Here is a 6,541-nt window from a genome sequence, read left to right on the forward strand (position 1 = left end):
AGCCTGTCTCAGCACACAAAGTAGATGGCACCCGAGGAATGACACCTAAATAGCCTTGCCCCGCCCCTACCCCCACACTCACACATGCATGTGCACCTGTGCACACATGTACACACACAAAAGATGGCAATACTCCCACCCGATCAACCGAAGTGGCACAGCCTGCCAGCGTCCCAGCTGGCTTCTCTGCAAAAACTGACCACCTGACTTTAAAACATATATGAAAAGTCGAGACACCCAGAATTGTCAAAACCGTCCAGAAACAGAAAGCAGTTTGAGGAGTTGCACATATCAGTTTCAAAACCACACTGTAGACCTGAGGTCATCATTACAGTGTGGACCGCTACGGCCACAGCCTTACAATCCAACAGAAGAGCGTCAGAGATGCAGCTTTAGGGCTGACAAGGTAGCTCAGCGGATAAGGGGACTGTTTCATAAGCCTGATGGACCCGGTTCGATCCCCAGAACAGACTCCACAAAGGTACTGTCTGAACACATGTGTACCATGATGCATGTGCGTGCATGCACACACACACAACAACAACAACAACAATAATAATAAATAAAATTTTAAAAAGAAATACACACTCACAGAGTAAGGTGACATTACAAGGGTACCAAGACAACTCAATGAATATAAGGCAGTCTTTCAAAAGGTTCCTGGGACCTCTGGGCAGCCACACATGACAGGAGAATGCTTGGCCATTTCCAACTAAACACTAGAACAGCCTCAAATGGACCACAAGCCTGAACCTAAGAAGCAAAATGAAAAGTGTGCATGAAGAAAGTTGGACATGGTGGCACACACCTGTAATCCCAGTGGGAAGTGGAGTGGAGGCAAGTTTGAGGCTAGCCTAGACTACATGAGAGCCTGTCTCAAAAATAAATAAATAAATAAAACAGAAAAAACGAAACTCATAAGGAAATATAGGCAAAAATTTCATGATCTTGGGCATAATGCCTTCTCATACAGGACAACCAGGACACAAGCAACAGAAAAAAAATAAAAGTTTCTATTTATCCTAATTTAAAATCCCAATGGTCTTTCCAGAGGACACCCTTAACAAAGCAAAGAGAAGAGCCAGGAAAATTACAGCAGGACTGAAATTCCAGCATGAGGCAGGAGGATCATGAATTGGAGGCTAGCCTGGGCTACATAGTAAGGCACATTATGGCTAGTGTTCATTGTTAACTAGACAGAATCTAGTCTCACTAGGGAGACAGGCTGGTGGGAAAGTCTGGGGAAGATTATTGTGATTGATTTATCTGCAGTAGAGACACGCCCACTGTGGGCGGCACCATTCTCTGGCTGGGATCCTGGACTGTGTAAGTGGAGATGGAGACATGTCCACTGAGGGTGGCACCATTGGCTGGGACCCTGGACTATATCAGTGGAGACTGAGCTGGGCAGCAGCTTGCATTCACCCTTTCTGACTTCTGACTGTGGATGATATGTTATCAGTGGGGTCAAGCTCCCACACCTTCACAACCCAAAACATGGAAGAAGATATTTCCAAATCACGTAACAGGGGATTTATATCTAGAAGATATAATGAAACCTAGACTATCAAGATGGCTCAGACAGGTAAAGGTGTTTTCTGCCAAGTCCAAAGATCTGAGTTCAACTACCAGGACTCACATGGTAGAAAGAGCAAAAACAACTCCCCAAACTGTGCTCCGACTATCACACATGTGCCATGATAATTTGGGCAACGCACAGAAAGAAACGGGGGGGGGGGTCCGGGAAGAAAAGGAAGAGAAAAATCAACGTTTAAAAAAATTCTAAAGGGAGAAGGGAACATATGAGCAAGGGAGGTCAAGATCATGAAGGAGAATCTAGAGACAGCTGAACCAAGCTCGTGGAAACTCACTAATTCTAGACCTACAACTGTGGAAACTCCAGGGGACCGAACTAGGCCCTCCATATGTGAGAGACAGTTGTGAGGCTTGGGCTACTGAGGGGCCCTGGCAGTATAACCATGATACAAATCTTGTTCATGAGCTAGCTTGTTGGAGTCCATTCCTTAGGATGTAATGCCATGCTCAGGCTTAATGCATGGGAGAGGGGCTGGACCTTGACCCAACCTATTGTGCCAGACTATGTTGATCCCTCATGGGAGCCCTTACCCTTGAGAAGGAGTGGATTGGGGGTGGGCTAGGGGGAGGTGAGGGAAGGTAGGAGGAGGTAAAGGGGGAGGGGAGAGGTGGGAAAGAGAACTGTGGTTGGAATGGAAAATGAAATTTAAAAAAAATAAAAAATGGGGGGAGGATAAAAGAAAAAAAAAATCTGGCCAGGCAGTGATGACACACGCCTTTAATCCCAGCACTCCAGAGGCAGAGGCAGGCTGATCTCTGTGAGTTCAAGACCAACCTGGTCTACAGAGAGAGTTCCAGAATAGTCAGGGCTACATAGAGAAACCCTGTCTCAAAAAAAAAAAAACCAAAACAAACAAAAAATCCTAAGGCTGGAGAGATGGCTCAGTGGTTACTCCTCTGATTGTGGCCAGCAGGTGTACACTCTACTCACATTTCCTCAGTTGATAGGCATTGTGCCTGGTCCTTACAGAGGACCAGGGTTCAGTTCCCATATCAGGCAGCTTACAACCACTGGTAACCACAGTTCCAGGGGAATTGACAACCTCTTCTGGCCAAGAAGTAACTTGTACTCATACACACACACACACACACACACACACACACACACACACACACACACACACGAAACTTGTAAAAAGAAAAAATAAATCCTGGGCCAGGAGCTAAGTGGCAGACCACATGGCTGCCATGAGTGGAGACCCAGGTGTAAACTCCAGCACTACAACTGAACAACAACCACAATCCAATTTAAAAATGGGCAAAGGACACAAACAGGCATTTCTCCCAAAAACCAACCTGCAGCTGACATGGACAGAAACGCATCACCAACACCCACAAGAAAAGGCAAATCAGTCATGTGAGATGCCGTGTCCCACCCACAGAACATCTGTTATCAGAAAGGCAGCCAGCAGCAGGCGCTGTCAAGAACGCGGGGCACTGGGCCTTCCTCTATTGTTGTGGGGCATCAAGCCATGCAGCCACTTGGAAAACAGTGGCCTTCCTTTAAAAGGTTCAATAGAGACTAACCACACCATCCAGGATGTCCACTCCCAAGCACACATCAGCAGCAATTACAAGATACAACCACACAAAACCCACACCCCACAGCAGGGCACACAGGGCAGCATTCACTGTGGCCTCACACGGAAACAGCACAATGCCTATCAACTGAGGAAATGTGAGTAGAGTGTACACCTGCTGGCCACAATCAGAGGAGTAACACTGGGCTTAGAGCTCACTGCTGTGCCCACCCACTGCCCGAGTTCCACTTTTTCCTCGTCCCCTCTCCTCTCCTTTGGCCTGGCACTTGGGCACTACTCTGCAACCTTACTCCATCTGAAGAGTTTCCTAATGCCGTGCAATTGGCTGGCAGATGTCCATTACGGAGCTCACCTGGATTCCTGGCCTCCAGCTCAGGAAGCATGCTTTTCTCTTAATCTTATCCATCTCCCTCCTCCTGGGACCCGAGGTCTTTATCGTGCCTATCCTGACGTTTCTCTCTCAAACTCCTATAAAACTGCCCTCCAGTTTCAAAATAAAATGAGTACATTAGAAGGACATAGTAACTTCCACATCCATCACAGCAGTGTTCACAACAGCCAAAAACAGCCCAATATCTACCAACCAATGAATAAAGAAAGGAGGACATTCTGTCATTTGAATTAACATGGATGGAACTGGAGGACATGTGGGAAGTGAAATATGCCTGGCAGCAAAAGTCCCACCTGATCTCAACCACATGCAGAGCCTCAAAATGTTACTATCTGGAGCTGAAGAGGCAGCAGTTAAAAATATTTGTTGCTCTTGCAGAAGACCCAAGTTCAGTCCCTAGCATCCATACAGAGGCTTGCCATCATATCTAACTCCAGCTCCAGAGGAACAATGCCCTCTTGTGGCCACTTCAGGAACCTGCACTCACACTCACACACATACACATACACATACATACATATATTTAAAAGAAAAATGTTTTGTTTTTCTGGGGTGTTTTTGTTTTTTAGTGTTGATATCATGGGGCTGGAAAGATGGCTCGGTGGTTAAGAGCACTAGCTGCTCCTCCAGAGGTCCTCAGTTCAATTCTAAGCAATCACATGGTGGCTCACAACCATCTATAATGAAATCTGATACCAAAAACAAAAACTGTTAACATCGTGGGCTGGAGAAATAGCTCAGTGATTAACAGCACTGTCTGCTGAGGTTCTGGGTTCAATTCCCAGCACCCACATGGCAGTTCACAGCAGTTTATAACTATAGTCCTATGGGATCCAATGCCTTCTTCTGGTATACAGAAAACACACACACACACACACACACACACATATATATATATATATGAATGACAGAACATCTATATGACAAAATAAATTTTAAAAGAAATGTTGACATCATAGAAGATGGGATAGAACAGTGTTTACCAGGAGCTGAGGAGGAAAGAGAAAACAAGGGATGGCGAAAGATTGATCAGTGTGCTGAATGTTCTAGGACCAACGTTCTGCGTGCCTGTCCCTGAACAGCTGGGTGCCAACAGGTAACAATGCACTGCACATTTCAAAAGCTTCAAGGAGTGAATCTGAATGTTCTCACAGTTTAGAAATGGAATGTCTAAGACAGACAGGTTCACTCAGGTTTGACCATTATAAAACACATACACACTGTGGTTGGGGGGGGGGGGAACTGCCAAGCAGGAGTGAGGGAAGGTTCTATCTCAGCACAGAATCAATCAATAAATCAATTACATTATGTATAAACACATTCAATTTTATGTAAATTTTAAAATATTTTTATTACATTTCATTTTTGGAGATATTTCATGTGAGTGTCTTGTTTACATGTATGACTATGTACCCTGCACATACCTTGCACCCAAGGAGGGCAGAAGAGGATGTTGGGTCTCCTGAAATTGCAGTTACAGATAGTTGCTAGCCATCATTTGGGTGCTTGGAATTGAACCTAGGTCCTCTGGAAGAGCAGCCAGTGAGCCATCCATCTAACCCTACAGTGTGTGTGTGTGTGTGTGTGTGTGTGTTTGGGGAAGGGATGCTCCTGCCACTCTGTGCATGTGGAGGTCAGAGGACAACCTGGAAGAGTTAGCTCTCTCCATCTACTTGTGGGCACCAGGGATCACACTCAGGTTTCCAGCCTTGGTGTCAAGCATCTTCACCCATGCAGTCATTTCACTAGCCCTCAAAAACATTTTAATGTGTTAAAAATAGACCTATATGGGCTGTGGGGAGATGGCTCAGTGGGCAAAGTACCTGCTATGCAAGCACCAGAGTCCGAGTTCAGATGCACAACACTATATAAAGCTGGCCATGACAGCACAGGCCTGTGACCCCAGGGATGGATCCCGGGGACTTCCCGACCTAGTCTAGCTGAGGCAGTGAGGTGCAGGTTCAATGACAAACACTATCTCAAAAAATCAAGATGAACAAGTGATTGAAGAAGACATCAAACTCCAGTCTCCAAGTGTGCTCACATAGGCATGCACAGCCACATACCTACACACAGAAAGACAGAGGATGGGGACAGACAGACACAGAGGATATCCACACAGTAAAATATTATTTGGCAAGAAGTCTTGGCACAGCTGGATACATGATGCCCCAACTAAGTAGATCTTGAAAGTATTATGTTAAATGAAAGGAAACAATCAGCTCAGGCAAGACCATGCGATGGATCACTTCAAATGGATTAATGGGAATTTATCTTATATTGTTGTGATGCTTGTAAGCTATTCTGGAAATCAGTGTTCACCGAACAGACTGGCAAATTGATATTTCTGTAATTTAGCCTCAAAGCCAGCAACGTCTCCAGGATAGTAGGAGAGAGATGGCAACTAGGGTGGGTGGCACACACGACTACTGCTTCTGCAAAAGATACTGTCAACACTACCCAAATTACAATGGCAGAGTTTGGGAGCAGCCTGAATTACACAGTGAGCTGAGGGCCAGCCTAGGCTCCAGGAAGTTCTAAATCACCTGGGTTACACAGTCAGTTGGAGGTGAGCTTGTGCTTTTGTATTAAGTTGGGTTACCTAGCCAGTAGGAGGTTAGCCTAGGCTAATAGGCTACATAGTTCACAGCCAGCCTAGACTACATGAGACACCCCCCCCCCCGACTCCCTGAGTCAGAAACGGACATGCACCCAGCTTACCTGCCTCCGTTCAGGTCCCCGTTCAGTCTGTCATGGCTGCACAGGCCAGTCAGTGCTCTCAGCCTCTGTACTCTGTCCTGAAGAAGGATGTGTGTCAGGGACTTCTCCACATGGCTGTGGTAAGCCACAGTCTGCGGCAGTGATCAGTGTTACTATGGACACCAGGTGACTGTCCCAGTCACCCAGAGCCTTTGAGTGGGTGTGCGTGTGAGAGCAGCAGTGTGCTCTAGCAGCCGAGAGCAGGCAGGTTTCCTGCAGAGGAAGGGCTGCAGGGAGGAGCAGGGTCCCCACA

General features: G+C 46.3%; 1 protein-coding gene across 3 annotated transcripts in view; it reads right to left on the reverse strand.

Moving 5' to 3' along the window:
* Window positions 1-6,301, reverse strand: part of Src (SRC proto-oncogene, non-receptor tyrosine kinase) — a 31,970-nt gene extending 25,669 nt beyond the window's left edge. Inside the window, exon 1 of one of the 3 annotated variants that reach the window (XM_051187757.1) lies at window positions 6,250-6,301. The gene's annotated coding sequence lies outside the window, so the exon portion shown is untranslated. The remainder of the gene's footprint in view (window positions 1-6,249) is intronic. The other 2 variants (XM_051187761.1, XM_051187767.1) reach the window with 2 other exon arrangements.
* Between the last annotated feature and the right edge of the window lie 240 nt (window positions 6,302-6,541).

This window comes from Phodopus roborovskii, unplaced genomic scaffold (assembly GCF_943737965.1).
Source record: "Phodopus roborovskii unplaced genomic scaffold, PHOROB, whole genome shotgun sequence".
NCBI lineage: Eukaryota > Metazoa > Chordata > Mammalia > Rodentia > Cricetidae > Phodopus > Phodopus roborovskii.